We start from the raw sequence: 26294 nt of genomic DNA, 5'->3' as shown, positions 1-26294 counted from the left end.
AATATTTCAATCTCAATTTTTGGAATAAATCTTCTGAAGGTAGAAAGAAATGCCTGCCCTATGCCGAGAAAACTTAAAACCAGTGTGCCGTCTTACAATGTAGCATCTTTTCTCAAGTAATCTCTCCCAATAATATTAGAAAACCTAAACAAAAAGGTTGCTAGGACTTTGTAGCCAAAAAGATTGGCTGACATTGTCTTTTGACTATAGTTGTGAGTAGTAAACAGGTATCTGATAGGTAATTCGAGGAGATACTGATTTTATTTCCTAACAGAATCTACAGGATTCTTTTAGCATTCATGGCTTAGCCCCAAATAATAACCAATTTTTTCATGGAAAACATCCAGCTTAAGGATTATTAAAAGCCCAACATTAATATTTCCCTTTAAAAAAACTAAAAAGCAAATTTGAGGGCATATAAAAATAAAAATCCACTGAAGCCAAGTACTTTATCCCATCAGTACAAGAATATCTATTAGTATTAAGTGTGATATGATTAGCTCAATAAATACAAGGAATTTCACAAAATTCCCATCTTTTTCTAAGAATAGCAAAAATAATGGCTGACATTTATTAAACACCTCCTAGTTTCCAGGCCCTATGCTAAGGGGTTTAGATGCATTATCTCCTTTTACCATCTCATTAACCCTATCAAGAAGATAGCATCACAGACTCCATTTAATAATTAACGTTTAGAAACACTAAAGAACATGCCCAACATCTTACCTCCAAACCTGCCTTTAATTCATCATAATATACAAATTTTATTTGTAGTAGAAAAAGCAATATAAGTCAACAACTTTAACATAAACTATATTTACCTTAAGCTGACAGCCAATATCTACTAATGGCGAACAAAAAAAATCTGTGCTTACTATCACCATGATTATGTGAGACTGTCAGTAAGCTCTCGTTAACGCAATAAGACAGAACAAAAAATAAAACAGATTTAAACATAGAAAAGAAACAAGAATATAGATTAAAATACAAATAAATATCCATACTTAGGAAGATACTTTCTTTTATTGAAGGAGATACATTTTCTAAGCATAAATATATGAAAGGAAATACATACCAATGATATATTTCACTACACTCAAAACATCAAAATCAAAAGGCAAAAATAGACAGTAAAAATATATAATATCAATGAATATAATAGACCATACCTCAAGGAAAAAAAATGAAAAGGCAAAAAAAAAAAAAATTGTGGGAAAAAAACCTTACAGTAGTTATGAAGAACACAAAGACCCCGTATAAAAGATATTAACAGTTTACACCTGGGCATGGTGGCTCATGCCTGTAATCCTAGCACTTTGGGAGGTCGAGGCAGGCAGATCACAAGGTCAGGAGTTTGAGACCAGCTGGCCAACATGGTGAAACCCTATCTCTACTAAAAATACAAAAATTACCCGGGTGTGGTGGCACGTGCTTGTAGTCCCTGCTACTCAGGAGGCTGAGGCAAGAGAATCACTTGAACCTGGGAGGCAGAGTTTGCAGTGAGCCGAGATTGCACCATTGCACTGCACTCCAGCCTGGGCAACAGAATGAGACTCTTGTCTCAAAAAAAAAAAAAAAAAAAAAAAGATATTAACAGTTTACATAGAAAATGCAAGTGGATTAATATGTAAAAAAAAATTAACTTCACTAGTAATTGAGTGTAATCTTAAAAAATAAGGTATGCTTTATACCTACCAAAATAGCAAACATTTCAAATATTTTTTGAGGATATACTGCAAAAATTACTTGTAGAAGGGTTAATGTCTCTAACTTCTCTGGTCAGAAATTTATTAATAAATACAGACTCTTAGACACTTCCTATCCTTTGCTATGGTCTGAATGTTTGTGTTTCCTCAAAATTTGTATGTGAAAACCTAATCACCAAGGTGAGGATATTTGGAGGTGGGGCCTTTGGCAGTTGACTTAGCAGTTGATTAGGCCCTTTTATAAGGTCACACCGGGATTAGTGCCCTTTTTAAGAAAGGCCTGAGAGAGACACTCTCACCCTTCCTTTCTTTTGAGGTCTCATGGAGAAGGCACTGTCTATGAACAAGGAACTGAACCTGCCTATGATGTGATTTTGGACTTCTCAGCCTCCAGAACTGTGAGAAGTTAATTTCTGTTGTTGATAAGCCACCCATTTGTGATATTTTGTTGTAGAAGCCCAAACTAATTAAGACACCCTTTGGTGTAATAATTCCTGTGATACATATTTCCCCTAAGGAAATAATTAAAATTTGGACAATAATTTATATAGAAATATATTCTTTGAAATTTTATATCTAGCACTGAAAAGAATGAAACCAGCCTAGCTATTGAACAATAGAAGAATGGTTAATTTTATTTCATCCTTTTGACAGAATGTTAAGCTTTTAAAATGTTTGAATATTTACTTACTTAAAATGATCTATCTCAAAATGTAAATATCAAAAGCTAAATTAAAAAGGATAGAATATTTATACACAATATGATCTCATGTATCTGTATATTAAGAGAAAAAGATTGAAAGTAAAATATATGAAAATGTCGTGAGTCAGTATTTCTGTGTGGCCGGTATATAGTTGATTTTCATTTACATTTTTATCCATTTCTACATTTTACAAAGTTTCTACAAGGAACTGTTATAACTCTTATACTTAAAAAAAGTCATAAATGCGAAAGTGCCTAAATTAATAGTATCCTATAGATGAATAATCTGGTACTATCTCAATTTTTGTCAGCCAGGAACTCTGGTATTAGTGATCTATTTTCATCCATACATCTATTCAACCTTCACAAATAAAACAACTTCCATGTCATTGTTGATGTTCATTAGAGTGAACTAATGCTAATGACCAACAGTGTGGTCCTGATGGCAAGCATGCCTCTCAGACTGCAGTTCTGGAGCCCTGCTTTGTTACCACAGCACAGACTGTCAGTCCTACCAAAAGAAGTAGAGAATGGAAGAGTGGGAAGCCGGAGGTAGACAATTGCCAGGGTCTGAACTCAAAGTTGCAGCAACATGTTCTTCAGTGCAATGATGAATCTGTCAAGGCAACATGGTACTCGTTCCTGATTACCCTCAGGAACTGTGAGAACCTACAGGAGCATGTCTTCACCATTTGGGATATGTGTCAGTTTGCTCAATTCAATAAATAACCAGTTGTCACTCAACAAAACAGTTGGAATTCATTAAAGTCTGCTAAATTTTGTGATAAGGACGCATGTGATTTCCAGAGTCAAGTGCCTTCATGAAATACTTTCCAAACAAGCTTGTCCATACTTTGAGCAAACCCCTTCTTTATTCTAAATATCTACAGAATTGTGTGTGCATACATAGACATCATTATATGTCTGCCAGCCAACTACACTGTACATCGAGTCATACAGAGACAGAGAGATTTACAGTCTTATAGTGCTTTGAAATCAACAATGTCTACCCAATTAAACTCAATGCTTGTCCATGGTGGAGGAAACATTAAATGAATTATTTCAAATTCTAAGCATTGATTGTATAGGGGCAATGGATAAGTGAAATTATTACTTTTCATTTTAAATTCTGTTGCATTTTCCCAAATTTTGTCTCACTGAGTGTATGTTACTTTTATAGTGGGGAAAAAAAAACCCTTACAATATTTAATGTTCTCTGCCCTTGCAGAAATTAAAACCTGGCCAGGAAGACAGATTTTACAGCTAGCTATATGGTAGTGTAAAGAGTGCTATACCTAGTGTGCAAAGTTCTAGGGGAGTTCACAGGGGAAGGAGAAGATTAATTCTGTCCAGGAAGGAGGAGGCGCCATGAGGATGAGTGAGCTAAACAGAGGAAGCAGTTTATGAAATGAGCCTTGATGGATGAGTAATATTTTTATCTGGCCAAGAAGAGTGTTCCAAGAGAAAGATCAGCATGTAGAAACTCAAACATGAGAGTACAGAACATACTAGGGGAAGGACAGTTAATCTGGAGTGATAGCCCTTATCTGATGTGGCAACCCCAATTGTCAACCCCTTCCAACTCAATGTTTAGTCTTGATTAACTTTTAATTTCTCAATATGCATTTGGGCTAAAGCTGATTTCTTATTTTACCATGGTTCACAATAAGTAGGACTGCATGCCTCATCTGTCTCAATCTGAAGATTATTTCAAAAACGAAACTAATTTCAAAATTAAACGGATTTAAGTGTTCAGCCAATTCATTTGATTTGCATTTTAGAGATTTCTGTTGAGAAATTATAATGATTCCTCACAGCTCATTATTTTTCACAATCTGATTAAAGGTTCTTAGCTAACTCAGGTGTGGAAAAACATTTAGGCAAACACTTTTAAGTGGTTTTATGACATGTGTGTGGATGCAAACAGTAATACAAGTTAGAAATTCTTTCTGGTATTTTAGTCAGAATCTTCCTGAACCAACAGAAAGCCAGGTGAGGGAAATCATTTGATGGCAACAAAAGGACTGGGGCTCTCATCTCTGCTCCTCCATCTACTAGGCAAGAAATTACAGCAAATGATAAACTCTGAACCTTGTTTTACCATCCGTGAAACAAACATAATAGTACCATACACTCTTTACTTCACAGGACAATTAAAATCACATCAGGTAGCACATGCCATAGTTTATGCAATTTTTAAAGACCTTAGAGATCATCTTATGAGGTCTGTAAATTTTGCTCCAAGAAGCTCCATTCAGGGTCCCCTCACAGCAAAATGAAGGCAGGGTTGAGACAGGCTCAAGGACACTGCTGCAGGATGGGTGGGGCTCCCCCTCTCACATCTCTACTTTCATCTGAGGAGTCCTCGATTACCTGCTTTACACAGTAGGCTCCAGAAAACCTTTCATACGAAGAAAATATCCAACAGTTTAAAAGGATTGAAAACCACTGATTTATCCCAGTTGGCTCATTTTACAACGAGAAAAGTAAAACCCAGAGAAGCTAAATAACTTCCCCAGCTTTAAGTAACTACAAACTGGCAAGGCAGATGATTGAATCCAAGCCTTCTGTTTCCAAGTTCAATGCCTTTCCTACTATACCATATGGTGAAGTTACACAAATATTACATACTGACATGGAAGTACTAAGAATCAGGACGGTTTTGTATAGGAGATATGACATCACCTAGACAGTATGAAAATTCTATTCAGCAATATAAAATGAATTTGTGTACTTATTCAATAAATATTGTGTCATATATGTCCCAGACATTGTTGTAAGCACTGATTTCAGCCCTATAAAATTCAGTTTCCAACAAAGAAGTTATGACATCTAAGCTTAACACTGGAATAAAACATCCCCATTTTTGCTGAAATGGATAATAATTAGTATAGTAGTATAAATGTGGTTATTGCCCATGCAAAAATACCTCTTTAGTTTCCGTAGTGAAATAAACACTAATCTGCTTGCATTTGGGCCCACTCTTTCTAAAATTTATATTATTAATTTGCTCCTTCTATCAAAAGCTAACATGCCACTTGTGGAGTACATTCCACCTACTTTCACCTTCAAGGAGCTGGATCCTGCAAGCATCCCCTTTCTCTTCTGTAAATTTATTTTCTCTCTTTCTGGTGATCATTTTGCAGCACATAAATATGCTCCAGTGACAGGCATCTTAAAAACAAAACAAAAACCTTCCTTGCCCCCATGACCAACTGTCACTCAATTTCCTTTCTTCCTTTCCAAGCAAGTATTTTTGGAAAGACTTGTCTGCAGTCACTGTGGCCTTCCCACCCTTACCCCCACCCCATCTGTTGTGAAAGGCAAGCTCCACTGCTTCTCCCCTCTGGAATATGAGAACAGGGATCCTGCCCATTCACCATGTATCCCAGCACTCGAAACAGCACCCAGCATATGCTTAGCTCAGTAAATATTTGTGGAATGAATAAATCATCTAGAACCATATAGTGATTTAGTGAATTACATAATATACAGCTTGCCCATTTCTCACATATTTCAGAAAGATAGGTCACAATATATGCCAAATTGTACTTGATTGCAAATTAAATTACTTTAGACACTATTTGAAAAAATTTGTAATGACCCAGAATGCTAGAGTAAAGCAAATGTATAAATGCAATTTAAGTCCTACCAAACTTGCGACAGGATATTTTTGTATAAGTTGGGAAAATAATTCTAAAATCCATTTTGAAGAATAAATATTTAAAAATAACCAGGAAGACTTGACAAAGAAGAATAATGTGGATAAAACTGCACTGCCAGATATAAAAACTGTGTTACAAAATAACAGTAATTAAGACAGCGTGAATCTGGCACAGGGGATGAGAGATCAAAAACAGAATACAGAGTTCAGAATTGAGCTCAAATGTATTTGGGGATTTGGTAAATAAAAAAGATAGCATTTCTAATCAGGGAAGGAAATAGTGGTTATTTAAGAAAAGGTATTAGGACAATTGCCTAGGTGCTTGCTAAATAAGTAAGTATCCCTCCCTTACCCCTCACACTGAATTCCAAATAAATTCATAATAGAAAATAAAGCATTGGAAAGCCTTTTTCTAGCCTTGGAGTGAGGAAGGCCTTTTGAATATATCAACAAAACTAGAACCATAAAGAAAACCACTGACAGATGACAGATGCTACTTGGAAGTGAAAAAAGTATATATATGGTAAAAGCAGAACAAAGTAGAATAGGAAACCCTGTCAACAAGATTAAAAGGTGAACAAAAATCTAGCAAACACTTTTGCTATGTACATATGACAAAGGGTTACAAAAAAGTTATGTTTCATCAACAGGGAAAAGAATATCCTGAGACATAAATAGGCAAAAGAAATAGATAATCTACAAAATAATAAATATAAATGGTCAGTAACGACATGAAAAGATGGCCAGTCTCATGAGTAATCAGAAGAATGCAAATTAAAATACTGACTTTTGTTTACCTATTAGCCAGCTAAAATTAAAAAGATTGACAATACACTGGGGTTTGAAAGGGGATAGACAATGGAAGTCTTATGCGCTATTAGTGAGAGAATAAACTAGTATGTTTCTGAGAGTTGGTTTGGCAACTAATATAAAATATCCATTAAGGGAACAATCAGACAATTAATACATAATACAATTTGCAGAGTCATTTGTAATTGACAAAAAGTCCATCAGTAGGAGATTATTGAATATGTAATAATTGATCCATACAAGGAACTATCACAGAGACCTGATTATGGAGATCAACATTTTTGAAATGTAGAGACAGACCCACAGTGCTCGCTTCAGCAGCACATATATACTAAAATTGGAATGATACAGAGAAGATTAGCACGGCCCCTGCGCAAAGATGACACGCAAATTCGTGAAGCATTCCATATTTTTACAAACCTGCACGTCCTGTACATGTATACTGGAACTTAAAATGAAAAAAAAATACAAATGAAAAGAAAATATAATAATCCAATAAAAAATGAAATCAGGCAAAAATTAAAAAAAAAAAGAGATTCACAATATGTCAAGTGGAAAAAGCAGATTCTAAAACTATTCTACCTCAGTATTTCTTGACCCAATCCCCTTCCTCCATCTCCATCATTACTCTGCAACATCCTGTCTCTCCTGGTCCTCCAGCCTCCTCTCATGCCTTCCTCCTGTTGATCTTCCACACTGCAGCTGTGCGGAAAGTCTTACAATGCTAGCATCTGAATCTTTTGCCCCTCACTTAAAAATTGTAATAGCTTACCATTGCTCAGAAAGGTTACTGCCCTTGCCTGATCTGCTCACACCTTCAGCCCTCTCTCTTGCCTCTCTCTCCCACTTGCTCTAGTGACCTTTTCGGTTCTGTTCCCACCCCACCCCACCCCCCACTCCAACCTTGCTCCTTTGCACTTGTTTCTGTGTGAAACCTTCTTGCTCACACTCCACCTCCCATCTCCATATTGTGCCCATTAATGCCTCTAGACCTTTATGCACTCAGCACAGATGTCATGTCCTCAGGGAAGTCTTCCCTGTTTACCCACTCTAAATCAGCTCCCCTTTTGTATACAGTCGGTATCTGCAGATGCAGAAGCTGTGGATACAGGCTGGCTGTAAAGGACTCGAGGGGTTGAAGTATCCACAGGGAGTCCTGGAACCAGTCCCCATGGACACAGAGGACAGGCTGTAGTCTCACAGTTCTCTTCCTTCTTCCTCACTCACCTAGTTACAGCTTGGAATTATGTATTTCTAGATTACATCATGACTATCCATCTCCCTCCCCATGCTGAGGACAAGGACCATGTCTCTTTTCCTCATCATTATATCTCTGCTACATATTAAACACATTTTAGAGACTGACATGATCAGACACTGAAGCATCTTGAGTGAAGGAAGGAAAGGCTAGAATAAGGATTTGCTACTCTATTACTTGACAACTGATAAGAAATAGATGAAGAGCTATAAGAACTTTTTAATTACTATGGCAAAAAATGTGGATAATTCATCACAAATTTTGAACCATGAAAGCAGCAAGGTATTTTTTTCCTAGTATATTTGTCCTTCCCAAATCAGAGACTCAGTGGTTCACTGTCTGGCTGTTGCACCTCACTTCCAGAAACGAGAGGGCAGTCTCATCCCCAGTGGCAGGATCACTGCCCAGGTCAAATTTACAGCAAACTCTGGAATTCTGATGCTGAGAACCAGACCCTCTTGAACCTAGTGGCCTTATTTCCTAAATGCCGTCCATAATGAAGCCAGTTTTATTTTCCATTTGTAAACTACAAATCAGAAATTCAATGTTGAATTGATTCCAGATTTCTTCTTCTTACTCTCTGTTGCCATGTTCCTAAGATAGTCTCACTTTCTTGAAAGATTTCACTATAAACCAGAAAAGGGGAAGATCAACTACCCCTTCATCTTCTTTCTCTTTTCCTAGGCTTTCCACACCATACTTCACAGTGCCCGCCAAATCCAGCCATACCCACCTAGGAAACTCAGGATAGACATTTTGCTTCCCACAGTTATCAAGTGGCTCCCAGCTCAACATTGTATTTCTAAAATTTGGAATTGTCAATGTTTATCTGTCAATGCAGTGAAGAATCCAGGCCTTTGCGTAGAGCCCAGCCGTTTCTCCCAGGTAGGCTACTCTGACCTCACTTAAGAAGGTGAAGGATATTTGAAGAAGAAGACTGCAGTGGTTCAAGGTGGCTAATGGTTTTATTTTTTAAGGATGCAAGAAACTTACAGTGTATTTTGGCATCAAATACAAATTACATAAATTGTGTATAGCTGTAGGCAGATTGGCACCTGTGGATAGTGGGTGGTTGAAGATTTATAGTCAATATTTGGTCAACAGCTCAGTCACTGTCATAGAAATGTCTCTGACTTCTTTTAAACATTATTTGCCACTTCAAGTTCATAAGTTTAGGTAATCATTTTCCTGACCAGTTATATAAAAATAATTTTTAAAATAATACATCTCAAAGACATTTGACGTAATAGAAAATGGGGCTGGATGTGTGTTTATATACATGGTGTAATTGAAAGAGCATATTTCCAGTTGGCAGACCTGCAGCAGGCCATTTAACATTTCTAGAACTAAGATTCCTTACCTGCAAAATTTAAAAATAAACCAAATTAGGTCCAAAGCCCTACTCTCTTTCTCATTAATTTTTAAATTTACATAATAATCTGATGGTATCTCACAGCATTAATCAGATCTGACTTGTGTTTTAGACATCTGAGTTTGTCATACTTTACCCACTCCCTCTACCTCCCCCAAGTTCGGCCCTGGAAGCCAGGGATTTTGTTTCATTCATTTGTATGTTCTCTGCTATACCCAGAAAGTGCCTTGAATGCTCAGGTGCTCAGAACAGATTCCCAATCGAATGCGAGTGGCCAGGAGTGAGCAGTGCCTCTAACACCACAGTTATATAGTCTGGATTGTCTTCCCCAAATTCCATTGTTGAGGTTCTACCCCACAAGACCTCAGAACACAACTTTATTTGGAAATAGGGTTCTTACAGATGTAATTAGTTGTTAAGATGAGGTCATTAGGGTGGGCCCTAATCCAATATGACTGGGTTCCATATGAAAATGGGAAACTTGTGCACAGACACACACACACACAGGAAGAATGTCACGTGAGGATGAAGGCAATGATTGGGGCGAGGCTTCTACACCCCAAGGAATGCTAGTGATCACCAGAAAATGTCCAGAAGCCAAAGGAGAGGCTTGGAACATCCCTCAGAAGGAACCAACCCCGCAGACACCTTGATCTTGGAATTCCAACCTCCAGAACTGTGAGACAATAGATTACTGTTGTTTAAGCCACTCTGTCTGTGGTACGTTGTTACTGCAGCTCTAGGAAGGAATATGCTCACTGCTTTACCACTTGCTGCCTCAATGGAGGTAGAGCAACGAACTCCTCAGGGTCTCCATGGTGTTTACCAATGTCGCTGCCAGAGGGCCGAGCCCACCTGGCAGTTGTCACCAGTATCTTCATCCCCATACAATCTCTGCATCTGACTACCTCCCTCACCCTGTCTCTCTCCATCCACCCTCCTGCTTGGCCTTGGGGTATTTCAATATTCTCCACCTTTTCTTAGAATGGTCCTTCCACTTCCTTGCCCTAAGAGGAACCTGTGTTCCCCTAGAGGAAACCACTGTCTAGAATCTGCAGCTACCTTCAGTGGAGACTATTGGTCACTCACACTCCTCATGCCTCAAGGCCAACACTTTGAGTTGTTCAAGACTGCTTCTTCCTCTTCTCCTTGCAAAACCTCCCACTTCTTTAAGGTTCACACTGTACCCTCTGCCCTCTGTCCACTGGCCATAGTTACATCATTCACAGATACTGAGAGAAAAGTGGTAAAGAGTGCAGGCTCTGGGGCCAGGCTGTCTGAGTCTGAGAACTAACAGACTTGACACTCACTAGCAGTGGTGCTTGGCAAAGTTTACAAACCTTTGTAACCCTCACTGTTCTCATCTATAAAATGAAAGTAACAATAATATATAAAATTCATAGTGCAGTGCCTGGTACTTGATAAGCACTGAATAAACATTAGCTATTATTATGTAAGTTTTTAGGACTGAGTCATCTTCATCTGCACCTTAATGACCATCTTCTTTATCGATGCCTTCCATACATGTGTGGATGACCCATCCCAACCCTGGATTATTGATTCTTTTATCTCCTTACCTCCAAAGACCTTCTCCTTCACATCGCCTGAACCACTGATGCCCCTGGTCACATTCCAGCCTTATCAACTCCAAAATCTGTATGACCTCCAACTTCTGAAATTAAAAAGATCCCATACTCCGATCACAGATGTTACTGTTTTGTCATATGTGCTTTGTATTTTTTTGAAATAAATTTGTCTACTAGTAAAAATATATATATTTTCAAAGGCTCTCACTATAAAAATTAAATGACCTTGGCCAGGCACAGTGGCTTATGCCTGTAATCCCAGCACTTTGGGAGGCCGAGGCAGGCAGATCATGAGGTCAGGAGATCGCGACCATCCTGGCCAACATGGTGAAACCCTGTCTCTACTGAAAATACAAAAATTAGATGGGCGTGGTGGCACATGCCTGTAATCCCAGCTACTTTTTCGATAGTGTTAGAAACCATCTCCCTCTGAGACTGTGCACCGGCCTTGCAGCGAAGATTGTTCCCCAACCTCTCTCCAGGCATAGTATCTCTCCTGTGCACTCACACACTGTGTGTGTGTGTGTGTGTGTGTTCATGCACACACACCATGTGGAGAGGCACATCTTGGTAAATTAGGAACAAGCACCACTGAGGGGATTCAATTCACTTTAACCTTAATAGCTATTTCTTAGAGAGACTACAGAAGAGTGCTCTCTCTCTAGTGGCTGCTGCTATTCATAGTATTGCCCTTTCCTCTCCTGAAAGAGTATTAGTTCATTCAGAAAAATCACCATCCAAGTTAGAAGCCATAAAAATTATTTTCCAAACTCTTCCTTTCTAGGTATTCTTCTGGAAATCAAGAATTTATTAAAAATTAACAATTTTTTAAAACCTCTGTGGGTACCTTCACCTGTTCATCCTTTTTTTTAAGACCAGTTTTTAGCTGCTCAGGGGGCTTAAAACATTCTCTTGTACTTTTTCAAACTCAACCTCATCACAGCCCACTGATATTTCCAGAATCAACAGTGACTTCTAGGAATGCATCTCCTTTCTGTTAGACATCTCTCCCACAGGGTTACACATGTTGCCTCCAGATGACTTGGCTTTCATCCTAGAGTTTGTAATCAACCCAGGGTGTGGATACATGCTGCAGGTGAATTTTTAGCAAACCTGGAAGATATCTCCACTTGAAGCAGGTAGGAACTTCCGTCCATAAACGCACATGTGCAAGAGACCAACTTTATTTTTTCATTATTCCCTTTCAATTCTGAGCCTCTATCCTGCAGAGGTAGCAGGCAGTTAATCCCCAGCAAACAGCAACTCTGCTTTTCCTGGGGTTGACCTAACTTCCTGGGGCCAGGGGAAGCCTTCATAGTAGTAAGACATTGCTGAGGGCATTTGCAATTTGTCCACACAAAGTCTCCTCTGAGACATCTCTTATTGCTGTTTATCCCTTCAAGCCTGGTTGTTCTTGCCACTACCTATGTTCCCAGGGACCATGAACTATTTGGTTTCTATGCTGTACTGGGGCACCAGAGTCTCTGGGAAACTATCCAAGACCCCAGATATAACGTGCTGCCAGTTACTCTAGTGGGAAAGGGAGGTGTTGCTTCCATGAGCATCTAACCTAGGATATAAGAAACAGATTGCCCAACCTCAGTATCTTCTGGATTCTTGGGGGTTGACTACTTCCCTAAGACTTTCTCTGGAACCCACCTACATCTCTGCCCTCCTTACTCCTTCCATCTACTTCCCATCCTCACCTAACCTCCCCATACTGAAGGAATATTTTTATCTCATCCAGGAGAATAATTTTCTCTGCCTAGTAAGTACTATAAAGTGTTTATTAAAAGAAGTATGTAGCACTTGGTATAATGCCTTAATCGTAAGAGATGCATGAAATGTTTTTGTTGAATGTAGGAATTAATAAAAGCATGAATGAATGCTACAACTCCAAACAGATGTAGTCTTCCATCTGTGATTCACTTCCTCTGCTAGCTAAGTCAGAGTGCAACAAGATCAAGGCTATTTGTTTGAATCCTAACAAGGGCAGCGGAACTTATGGCTTTGTACCAACTAACAACATCCCTAGCCTGTGTAGCCGTCTAGCAATTGCATCGTGCTGTTTACAGGCTGTAATGACTGAGAGTCTGAATGGGTCAATATTTGTCTATTACAACTAGTATATGAATCATACATAGTACATGTCTTATTTACTCTAATTTTATAGTTTTATCTGCTTTGTAAATGATAGTTCTTGTTTCTAATCATCCTATAAAAACTATGTAATTTGCCAACAATTCCAGAACCTAAAAAGAGTAATATCAATTTAATTATGGTCTTGTTAATTTATATACATATATCTATATGTACATATTTATTCAAGTAGCTAGTTATGATTAGGAGGTCATAATTAGAAGATTAAATGATGAGCCAAGTATTTAAGGGATAATCTACGGAAGTGTCTGAAAAACCTTTCTGCTGATCAGCATATTGACATTTTATTTTCAATGTGTAAAAACAACAACAAAAAAGGAAAATATAAGATATTTAAGAAGATATAAAAATGGTTCTTACAGACGAGTTATTATGAATTTAAGATGGTCTCCCCTATCTACAGAGCACAGGCCTTCTTGTTTTATTCATTTGTGCACTTTGAGACTCCTGAGTATCTACTTTTCTGTTAGGTTTGCTTTTCCTCTGTCCACTCCAGGTCACTCTACAGGAATCAATGGCATTGTCAGCATGGCCCAGTCACAAAGAAGCATGGCCCAGTAAGAAAGAAGATTACACTAATATTAACAAATAGAAATGAGTTAGAAGGATGTATTTACTGTGCGAAGATCTGGCCTATATCAGTATGTTCTGAGTGGCCAGCACAAGTCTGCCAGGGAGGACAGGGTGGTCCCCTTGACCCCATGATGAAGGGAAAATTACTATTTCCCTGGCCCAAACTTATCAGCTTTTGAGGAGCACAGGGTTGTCATGGGTAAATGAGAGTCCCTTCATCTACCTGTTCATACAGTACATTTGAAGTTTAGTCAAGTGTGGAAAATATGAAACTTTTATCCACATGACTAATGGAATGAAGACATAAGTCAGACACATTTTGCAGTGACCAACCTCTCCGATCCTGACTGCGTAGTCATTCACTGCTAATACACATTGGGTTTTCATTGGAGTTCATATAACACCAGCAGTTGTCTGTACCCCACGGAGCAGGACATCTGAGAAGTTTAGTGAATGTTCCTCGCAGCAACATGTTCTATATTCCACCATTAATTCCATAAAGTACTCGAGTAGCCTAACTTCTAATTTAACCTCTTCTGTCTACTTTCCTTGGGTCTCATGTTCCAATTTTAAAATCCATATAGCTAGAAGGCCACATATGGAAATGATATCTCCCTGTTACACTTGACTTTGTGTCAATATTATGATTCATTTTATACATTTCTTCTCCAGCCCGAAATCCCATCATGTTTTGTTCAGCTCACTGGATCAAAAATACATCACCATATCGTTTCCCCACTGGAAAACATACTACTGTCATTTTTTTCATGGAAATCAGTCTTTAATATTTGTTCACTGATCTTCACCTACCCCACCAATGCCTCTCTCCACCCCTGCCTAAAATTACTCATCATTCCAATAAGTTAATATATTGGAATGAAAAAAATTTGGTTTCAGTCTCAGGGATCAATTTATGATCATCTTAAATCAGCCTCTTTTTAATTGATGAGTCTACTGCAAATTGCATACTTTGGTTTACTCTGTAAAAAATACAATTACACTAAGGCAAATCTGGTTATGACTCATGTATAATGAAATGAAAACAGTATCATCATTAAGCACCAAATAAAGCCATTGATTCCGTGTATTATTCTGTCAGTTTTAATTGAATTGCATTTCCCCCTTTCAGTTCTTAATTATGCAGTTCACGCTGAATCTTTATTTTTATGCACAGAATGGGATAATGTTCTCTTCCTCCTTACCTTAGTGTCTAAAAATATAAGCCTATTGAGAACAGAAAAGTCTTTGTTGGTCTTAATTAAAGCAAAACACCTGCTTTTATCCTGGGAGCTGAATGTGTTGCTGTACTGTGAGACTGTTACCAAGTGAGGGGACAATAGCACTGCTTCCTGTTGCATGTCCACCTCCCTGACCTGTAGTCGCAGCCTCTTTCCAAATTCTATCAGAAGAAGAAAACATCACACTATATGGCAAAGGAGGTCCATGGGGCCTCTCCAGCCTGCTAATGAGCATTAACTCTTGTCTAGACTGTCAGGTCTAGACAGAGCAAGGCAAAGTAGATACTGCTTAACTTGGGGGCAGATATGATTAGTGAGATAACAACCAATCTGAAAATTCATTATTTTCTTCAGTTAACTTCCGAAAGACCTAAAGGCAAAAGCAGGACTCTCTTCTCTGATATATATCACATAACTGAGATTATGTGCAAGTGAAAATGAGCAAAGGGAGATGGAATGTCTATTGAACTTAGATTTAAAGGAAATCCTGCTACCACAGTGTAATTTCTGTAGTTGAAAAAGAGACAAAGGGAACACAACCTCTACCCTCCTCTCGTTCCATAATTGTGTTAGCTGCGTCGAAAGTGCTTTTGCCAGATTCAGGTAAATGCATCACCCTAATACCTGCACAATTTTATTTCTAGGATTCAATTCACAGGAGGCAAATGTTCTTGTGTAAAGATATCAAGTGATAGTGTTAGGAAGTTATTCATCTTGGACCATATAATAAAGGCTATCTTGGGATTGAGAACCAAAGAATGAGCTCTGGTCAGTCTTTGGTGTCCCAATCGTATTCAATATAAACTGAAAGATTATTAACATTGGCTTGAAACCCCAAATGACAAGGGCCTGACTCATAATAAGTATTTAGTGGGAAAGAGGAAGTGGCTGCTATTTAGACTTAACCTTAGAGTTGAGGGATTGGCTTCCTCAGGCTGAGAACATTTGATCTAATGCGTTGAAGGGCTGGCCCTCCCTGGAATATCTCCTACCTCTGGCATATCAAACTATGCTCTCCGTGCAGCTGCATCTCCAGCATCCATGCTAATAGAGGACACTATCTTGGAATGAGAAGAGGCACTAATCATTCTCGTACTTATTTTACCCATGTTCAAACTCATCTGCCAATATTTCCTTGTGCAATGTGCTGTAAAGCATTCTAATAAGCTTATTCCAGTTCCATCTTTTTTAAATTCCCAACCTATCCTTTGATAAAAGTGAGGAGAGAAAGGAAAATGCCCAAGAAATAAGAAAAGGGATTTAGGATAGGAAGAGGGAACTCACATTTATTGCGTTCTTTTATGTTACAGGCACTATTGGGTTCTATACATTAGTGACCCATTTTTGTTGTTGTTGCTGCTGTTTTTATATCAATGATCAGGTGTAGGGGTGTGTGTGTGTGTGTGTGTGTTTACACACATATATTTATGTATAGGATAACAGGGAAACAAGATAAAGTGACTTAGATACTAGAAAACCAAGGGTTAAATGTAAATGCTAGGACACGACTCTACATATTTATGATATCCCGGACTTCAGATTCTACAGTAACAGGTAGCTAGTAAGTCTATAAATAATGTGGATTTTCCATGTTCATTGTTCCTAATGTTGCAGACTGATGCATATGCCATGGTAACATCTATTTCAAATCAATTTCCTACAAATGCCTTTCACAACTATTTTGTTTTTATTAATAAATTAAAACACAGCATACTTGAGCAATGTATTTTTGTTCCGTGCAAATTCACAGAGATCCAAAAAGATTACAAAGGAGATAAAATTTGCATTTACAAGAGACTCTCCTTCAGAAGGGTTTATGAAACTATTCTTTCACTATTCAAAATAGGAAACCATAAAACAAGGAGATTATAATAAATCCTTGGCAAAAATTCACATGAATACTTCCTGCCAACATTTTAATTAAGGATAATAGGTTGGCTTATCAAATATAATTGAGGGAATATTGACCAAACGTTGGTTTGTCTAAGGGGCAGGCAATGGAACATGAGGTTCTAGTCACATCCTCTCTCACATTTCCCCTTGACTCCCTTTGTAAAGAGACATTTTCCCTCACCTTGCCTTCTCAGACCTAGAAACAGATAAATTAGAAGGTGCAGCTGGATCTGACCCCAGGTTCTGTGGAAGCGGAAAGCATTCTGGTGCTGATGGAACTTTTCAAAGTTAGACACTAAAGGGATCCCCATGCCTTTGGGGATCCAGTAGGATTCTCGTGCCAAAGGAAGGCTCATTCTTCACCCTGGCTGTAACTTGGGTCTCAGCAAATTCCCTGATAAGATTTACTGAAAAACTTCCAAATGTAGGACAACATAGATTTCCCCTGCCAGCACAAAGGAATAAGTTTCCTGAGATTTAAAAACCATCATATATTCAAGGGAAAAAAAAGGAAATTGACTAGCAAAACTACCTCATGAAATACATCTCTTGATTCCTTAATGTCATCCTCTTTATGAACCACATTTTCTCATGGCCTAAACTACTCCCTGATTGTAAACTAAGCACCATATGAATAACTTGCCTGATGGTATTACAGTGATCTAAGGTTAATGTTTAACTATTAACAGAAAATAGGATTCCAGGTACTATAACCTGAGAAGAGTACCATTAGGGTGCCATTTAGAAAATTCTGTTTAAGTCTTACAATAAAGGAGCAACTTAACTGCTAGAGAAATTTGAGTCAATGAAAAAATTGATGTGAAACGAATCTATCCCCTGGGCTGGGGTATTTTATGTTTCAATATTGAAACTTGAACATTTTTTTTACACCAGAAAAGTTATTCTTAGTAGTTGGCAGAGTAAATCCATGTTATCGTGCATTCTGAAGCAGTTCAGCTGAATCTAATTAGAACATCTGCAGATTTATGCAGCTTTCTGTATATTAAAGTCCTAACCCTTGTGAAATAAATATTTCTCCTCAATCCTTTATTTTTACCCTTCTCAGGGTTAATCAGACTAATATGGTATAAATTTTAACAACCATTTTTATGATCCCAGGATGAATGGTGCAATACAAGTCTAAAATATCAAGATCTTATAAATACTGTCAGTATGTACTGGCTTTCAATGCCTTCCTCCTGGCCATCAATTTTGGCTTAGAGAAAGGGAAACAATTATGAACTCAGTCACTTGCTTCTTTTTATTGGTTTTTCAGAGATTTCCAAGGTGATCCATGCATTTCTGGGATGTTGAGGAGAACGTGTTTGGTCTTACTGTCTCTCAATAGAGAATTCATTGAATCATGTAGGCAATTAAGCAAAAAAGGTCAGTTTGGTTTTACCACTTAGACAAATTACTCAAACTCATGTAGAAAATGAGTGTTTTGCTAGAGTAATCTTTAAAATACTTCTTGGGAAACAAAGCTACCATGTTTCTCGGGTAACAAAACACCTAGATGTAGCACTTCACATTAGGACTTTTGTCTTAACCAGCCTTCTATGTTAGATCAGGCTGATAAGTAATTTCTACTTCAGTCATATAATACCTCAAGGTGTTACCAATTAGTCTTAAAATTAGTTTTATCTCAGGCTGAGAAGCATTGTAGCAAAAAGAGGCCCAATCCTGGAGTCAGAGAGCCCTGTGGAAGCACCAGCTATATCACTGGTCAGAAGTGAACCACTGGGCAATAATCACACTACCCAGAAACTTAGATAATTCATGGGTAAAGAAATAACATTTGACCCAGCAATCCCATTACTGGGTATATATCCAAAGGAATATAAATCATTCTATTACGAAGATACATACACACATATATTCACTGCAGCACTATTCACCATAGCACATTAATGACAGACTGGATAAAGAAAATGTACATATACACCATGGAATACTATGCAGCCATAAAAAGGGATGAGATCATGTCCTTTGCAGGGACATGGATGGAGCTGGAAGCCATTATTCTCTGCAGACTAACGCGGGAAGAGAAAACCAAACAACACATGTTCTCACTTATAAGTAGGAGCTGAAGAATGAGAACACATGGACACAGGGAGGGGAAGAACACACTGTCAGAGTGGTGGGGGGCAAGGAGAGCATCAGGATAAATAGCCAATGTATGCGACGCTTAATACCTATGATGGGTTGATAGGTGCAGCAAACCACCATGGCACACCTTAACCTATGTAACAAAACTGCACGTCCTGCACGTGTATCCTGGAACTTATAATACAATTCAATTTAAAAAATAAAGAAACTACTAACAGAAATTTCTATGATTCCAGAGTGAGGAGTAATACATCTAATCAGAGAATGTGCCAATATGGTTTATTACTTAAAAACAGATAGGTGTATTTTGTCTTTGAATCCTGAATTTCAATTATTTGTTTTGAGAATAAAGGCCACTAACCCACCAAAATATAATAAGGTCTGGTTAAGGAGGAAAACCCCTAGGGAAAGTTTTCAGCTGATTTCTTCAATATCATATTAAAGACTCCCACATATAGAAATCCAGAGTGGATCTGTAGGGAGCAATGAAATTCTACATCGTGATATGAGGCAAGATATTGAAAATGCTATATGAAATCTTGGTTCTGTCACCCAAGATACAATAATAATCCATGGGTAAAATAAGGATTTACCCAGCAATTTTAAATATTAAATAATGTGTATAACTAGTACATTCTCAATAAATGAGAACTGAGATACAGAGATGGGACCTTTAAAAATGAAGCATGAAAAAAGAGACCCTTTTCCTTGGCAGTTAAAAAAATGGAACATTTGTTTAATTAAAAAAAAAAATTGTCAACTCTTTTTTTTTTTTTAAACAAGCTCTGGCAAATTTTATTAAAGGGAAATTTCGCATGGTTTATTTTTCACCAATCTGTTCTGGCATGCTTCTAATGGTGTCAGAATCACCTGGATCAATGACAGCCAGTGTGCATACTCTGTAGTATTTTCCTCATGCTGGGCCCAGTTCAATATTATTGCCACTGTAGTGATGGACACCAGTTTTGACCAACATTGCATAGTACTCTATTTCTGATTTCTTCAAAGTTGGACAGTTGTTAGAATGACCAATTTCACTTTGCCTTGTCTGATCATCTTCAGAGTCTGCTTGTACCCCAGCACGTGCTTTTCACTTTTTATAACAAGTTAGAACCTAGAATTGATCAACTCCAGCGACTTTTTTGTCTTCTTTGCAGCCACCATCTTTCTGCCTTAGGTGCGGTATGGCCCGCAACCAAGAACTGCTGCTAAGATGGCCTGGGAGCGAGAAAAGCCATTGTCAACTCTTAAAAGACTGTTACAGGGTTGGGTTTGGTGGCTCATGCCTTTGATCCCAGCACTTTGCAAAGCCAAAGTGAAAGATGGCTTGAGGCCAGGAGTCTGAGACCAGCCTGGGCAATATACCAAGACCCCCATCTTTAAAAAATAAAAATAAAACCCTAAAAATTAGCTGTGGTAGGCCAAGCTACTCCAGGGGGCTGAGGCAGGAGGATTGCTTCAGCCCAGGAGTTTGAGACTGCAGTGAGTTATGATCACACCACTGCACTCCAGGCTGGGCGACAGAGCAAGAACCTATCTCTAAATAATTAAATAAAATAAATTTTAAAAAACTATTATAAACAAATTACATCAGGTTCTTCTAGTCAATCAGTGCTTTAAAGCAGTGGTTCTCAAAGTGTGGAGCCTGGATCAGTGTCAGCAGTATCATTTGGGAACTTGTTAAAATGCAAATTCTTGGGTCCCAAGGCCTACAGAATCAGAAACTTCTAGGATGAGGCCCAGCAGCCTGTGTTAACAAGCCTTCCAGACGACTGTGCTACATGCTTAAGGTTGAGAAACACTGCATTAAGCCTTCCTTCAAATATCAGCATAACTTCAAGCCTCCCACTGTCTCAAGGATCTTGCAGAAGGTCCCTTCTTTGTCTGTTAGGATGTGCAGATTCCTAGTAGATTTGCTGAACAATCTGAGTCTCCACTTCCTCCTTCTTGGCATTCATCTCCTGCTCTTTATTCAGGACTAATTGATGTTCACACTGGCCAATTAGTCAATGCTACAATTCAAATGGCCCCAGCTGTATCCAGAATTAACATGAAAGCTTTCCTAAAATATTTGAGTGGGTTTAAAAAAAAATCACAGATTTTCCTTTTCAAAACAAGCATTTGGGCCCATTTTTGTTCAAGTATGAAGGTGAATTTTTCATGTATTATTTCCTCAATATAATTATTTTACATGTTCGTTAAATACAGAGATTGCTAAAAACTTGTTTGTTGAGACTTCCACAAGTTGATAAGGAATAGGATAAAATGTATCTCTTCATTATTTAACTACCCTAACCTGCTTATCAGTCTCATCTCACTCATTTGTTCATTCTACAAATATGCATCAAGCACCTATTATGTGCCAGGCACTGTTCTATGTATGAAAGCTTCGGCCATAAACAAGACAGATGGGGCGAGAATGGACAGATTGGAGGGGAGTCTCTTCCTGCTACAGCTTGCATTGTAGTGGAGGACAGAACACTATAAATAAATCAACAAATTAATAAGTACAATAATTACAGGTTGTATTAAATACTCTGCAAGATAGAAACAGGATAATGTGATAGAATCCCTGGAAGGGGTGGCTTCCTTAGACAGGGTGGTTGAGAAAGGTGTCTTTAGGGAGATTATATCTGAACTTAGTCCTGGAGATTGAAAGGAGCTACTTAAACGAAGAGGTGGAGGAAAGTGGAGGAATTCAGGCAGAGGATTATAGAGCAAGCAACAGTTTTGCACTTTATGAAACATGAAATAAAGCCATAGTAAGTCAGCGGGAAAGAGTGTTGGGGAAACATCATTAAAAACAAAATCTCCTCCCAACACAGAAAACCTCTCTACAGACTAGAAGAGAAAGTAATCTTATTATTGAAAAAGCATTGAATAAGAATATGATAACTATCACAGGTAATCCATTAAGAGATTCCAAAATTCAAAAGACATCTCATCCTCTTACCATGTGGTACATACTTGTCATCAAGATAAACAATAACTAGTCCTCAAGTAAGAGGACTTGGCAACACCATTTGTCACACATAGCTCTTCCTAAATTTACTTGGTAGTTGAGGTGACCATCTGTGTTAACTATTGGCTTTGTTCAACAGAACGATAAACTTCTCTTTATGATAAGAGATAGTTTTGCAACTTGGAGCGAGGCACCTGCCCTCCCACAGAAATGGAGAAATAGGGGCACTATCTTCCTTGATTCCATTTGAAAAAGATGGCTCCCAGGGCCTTAAGAAAGACATTCCTGGGTCTAAAACTGGCCAGAAGCTTATTTAGCTTTCAAAAAGATTTACATATATTTCACAAAGACAGAGAAAGAAGTTAACAATTACAAGTTTTCTAAGTAAATGCTCTAAGAATAAGAGGGTGGGGTGGGGGAAGTCCTTCCTTCTATTTTCAACAAGAATTAAGCCTCTTAATTTTAAATTGTATTGGCCCTTACAAAAGGCATGAATTAAAGTAACAGGGACCAAATTATGCAGGATCTTAGAAGAGTCTGCCTTTTACCTTCAGAGAAATGGAAACTCACTGAAGGTTTGTAACATGATCAAATTTCTATCTTTAACAAGGCATTTAGCCTCCGATAGAATGTACTGAGAAGGACACAACGTCACTTTTGTGATAATTCTTGTTAAAAATGCATAACCCAATCCAGTCATAGAAAACAACAGATGAACCTAAATTGGGGAATATTCTATCAGTGAACTGACCAGTACTTTTAACAAAGGTCAATGTTATAAAAGGAAGATTAAAGATCTGTCACAAATTGAAGGACACTAAAGAGATATGACAAGCAAATGTAATGTGGGTCACTGGATTGTATCCTGGACCAGAAACATTAGTGGAAAAACTGGTGAAAATTGAATAAGGCCTGTAGCTTAGTTAATAGTATTACATCAATGTTAATTTCCTGCTTTCCAAAATTGGTTATATATGAAAGACATTAAAATTAGGAGAAGCTGGATGAAGAATACATGAGAACTCTCTGCACTATTTTCGTAACTTTTTTATAAATTTAAAATCATTTCAAAATAAATTTAAAAGCGAAAGAGCTTTAAAAACATGTTAAAATACCATTTAGCATAGTGAGTTAATAAATTATTAAGGGGGAAAATAGAAGTGGGGAGGCCAGATAGGAGGCTAATGAAAAAAAATTGTAAGAAGTAAGAGTTGGAAGATGGTGGCAGCAATTATGGAGAAAATTAAGAATCAAGATTCATTTTGGGTTCAGAACTGACAGTACTGGTGTATCTACTGAGTGTGAGAATTGAAGGACAAAGGTAGTTTCTAGAACTTTGCATAAGTAACTGTTGGGATGTGCCATTTTTTCAAAGAGAAGGAACTAAGAGAGACATAAGGTTTTAGGCTGGATGATCTCTGGTTTCAACCTCTCCTCTACAATGTTATACCACAAATCCAGCTCTCTCTGAGAGAGCAGTGAACATTGATCAATGTTATAATGAACGATACATGATTTTAACATTATTCTTCATAGAGGTGGCCACAGACACTTCAAATCCCATTTTAGACCTGTGTACAAGGTACAACCATTAAGTAAACTAGTCTAAGACTTGTCTCTTACCAGTTTAGTTTTTAGATTGATTTTTCTTTTCCTCCTCTCACCCCATTACTTTAGATGGCAAACTAGTCAGCAACAAGTTGTTAATCAGAACCCTGGCTAAACCATTTGGTCCTCTTAATTTAGCCAACTGTGGAAGCCAAAAGAAAAAAACAAACCCACCACCTATTTTTTTACTCAAAAAGTCAAATTGCACTATGTGGACTTACAGATTGTCTAATTTTAACTAAACTAGCTTCACAGAATTGACAAGTATGGATAAAAGATAATACTAATACAAAAAAAAATGACAGACCAGACCTTTTTAATTCTACCATCAGCTCCTCATCTGCCACACTACAACTTAAAAGTACGCACAAACTTAATCAGAAAAAGCAGTAGCATCTGACTCTATATTTTTAAAAGAATAAATAATTACAACTTACCCCTTCCAGGGAAGGATTACTTTTTACAGAAACTGAAAATGTCTTTACTTTTGAAAAGAAGTCTATGCTATGCCTCCAACCCATTCTGAGCATTTTTGAACTGGTTGCTTAGAAATGTTTTCATTAATACATGATTTTGCCACCATAAACCATGCAAGTCTTCCAGACAGTTCTCACTGTGGAGAAGGGAGGTCCCCACAGTGCTTCTGTGCCCCCACCCCGCATCCTCATCTCCACTTTTCCAGAGATTTTAAGACCCTGACTTTCAAGGGGACAGGCACCTGTTTCTGTCTTTGCTGTCCTGAGCCTGGGACAGGCTCCTTCAGCATGGTCCTGTGGCAGTCCTGGGGAAAGGATGGCACATCTCAGCAGACCCTTCGATGGGGACATTTGGACTCAGAAGTCACACCGCTTGGATTCACAAAGTGGCCCGGCCACTTGCCAGCTCTGTGACCTTAGGCAAGTTGTGTATCTCCTTGAGCCCCAGTTTTTCTTTAGAAAGTGGGGATGGACATAACGCCTCCACACAGTAGTGAGAGGATCTCATAAGCCAGAGAATATAAAGCTTTTAAGACAAAGCTTAATAAAGGTTGGCAACTGTTAAACGAAATTAAAATTGCGCCTGAGGATGCCCTTGTCCTGAGTCCTTAAGTACTGAGGCTGCAACATAACATAGTACATTAACTAAACCCTAACTTAGGATTACTTGTTACTCAAGTAACTAATATTAATAGCTGGTCTCAGTCAATCACAGATCACAGTAGCTGAGCTCCAGCCAATCACAGTCAGCCAGCTGATTTGAATTAGGTAAAACACCAACCTGTTGCCTATGACAGTGACAGGGAAGTCACTGTCCCTGTGACTTCCATTTTCTGTCCATAGATGTCTTACCACATTGCAGCTAGGGAATTCTTTGAACCTTTTCTGGTTCTGAGAACCAGGTGCTAGAATCTTATGATTTTTAAATTGTAAATAAAAGTCAATTCTGATAATGAAAGTAAATTTGTTGTAATTTTGCCTTTTGACACTACTGTTGTCCTACTATGTTTCCTAGAGGCAGGGAGCTCCTTAGTTTTTGGTTTCAGAATTGTCCTGTCCTGGGTCAACCACTGTGTTCTCCTTAGTTCAAGCATGAGCCATTTCTAAAACACACAGGTCTCCTAACATGAGCACATTAAACTGAATAGAAAATATTAAAAAATAATAGCAAAACTTAATGACAGTATCAAGAAGAGCTCAGTATATATATATATGTATATATGTATATATATATCTCATATATATGTATATATCTCATATATATGTGTATATATATCTCATATAGATATATGTATATATATCTCATATATATATCTCATATATATATCTCATATATATCTCATATATATATCTCATATATATCTCATATATATGAACTATTTAAAGCAATAGCTTGATTATAACACGGACTATTTATATATATATTTATATAGGGGTATATGAGATTATATATATATATTATATATATTATATATATACACACACACTCTATGGAACACTACTCAGCCATAAAAAGGAATGAGTTAATGGCATTTGCAGCAACCTGGATGGGATTGGAGACTGTTATTCCACGGGAAGTAATTCAGGAATGGAAAACCAAGTATCATATGTGGGAACTAAGCTATGACAATGCAAAAGCATAAGAATGATACAATGGATTTTGGGACTTGGTTGGAGAGGGAAGTTGTGGGAAAGGGTAAGGAAAAAAAGACTACAAATTGGGGTCAGTGTGTACTGCTCGGGTGATGGGTGCACCAAAATCTCATGAATTACCACTAAAGAATTTACTCATGTAACCAAATACCACCTCTTCCCCAAAAACCTATGGAAATAAAACATTTTTAAAATAATTTTAAAAAGTGAAAAAATGAAGAAAACACATTTATGGCAAAAAAAAAAAAGCACTATAAGTAAAATTAAAAGATACGTGATGGATTGAAAGAACACACTGCTAGACATAGAAAACAAAGAGTTAAAAGTTTCCATAAATCAGTTAAAAAGATATAATTTAATAGAAAAATATATACATAATTCAAAGAGAAAATTCACTGAAATGGAAATACAAATGGACATAAACATTGAAAAGATTACCACTTTTAAAAATTATTATGGCAATATAAATTAAGCAACATATTCTGCTTATAAGGTTGGCAGAATTTTGTTATGTTAAAGAAAG

The 26294-nt window shown here is 37.6% G+C and overlaps 1 protein-coding gene, 1 non-coding gene and 1 pseudogene across 3 annotated transcripts in view; 2 read left to right on the top strand and 1 right to left on the bottom strand.

Moving 5' to 3' along the window:
- The window catches only part of CDH20 (cadherin 20), a 221863-nt gene that overhangs the window by 51114 nt on the left and 144455 nt on the right, over positions 1–26294 (top strand). The gene's annotated exons all lie outside the window — the stretch shown is intronic.
- Positions 7189–7297, top strand: LOC129461140 (U6 spliceosomal RNA). The gene has a single exon (XR_008650401.1). It is a non-coding gene; the product is annotated as a U6 spliceosomal RNA (small nuclear RNA).
- LOC134736650 (large ribosomal subunit protein eL30-like) lies at positions 18338–24978 on the bottom strand (annotated as a pseudogene).

Source organism: Symphalangus syndactylus, chromosome 1 (assembly GCF_028878055.3).
Source record: "Symphalangus syndactylus isolate Jambi chromosome 1, NHGRI_mSymSyn1-v2.1_pri, whole genome shotgun sequence".
NCBI classification, from domain to species: domain Eukaryota; kingdom Metazoa; phylum Chordata; class Mammalia; order Primates; family Hylobatidae; genus Symphalangus; species Symphalangus syndactylus.
This window is presented reverse-complemented; position numbering and strand designations above follow the sequence as displayed.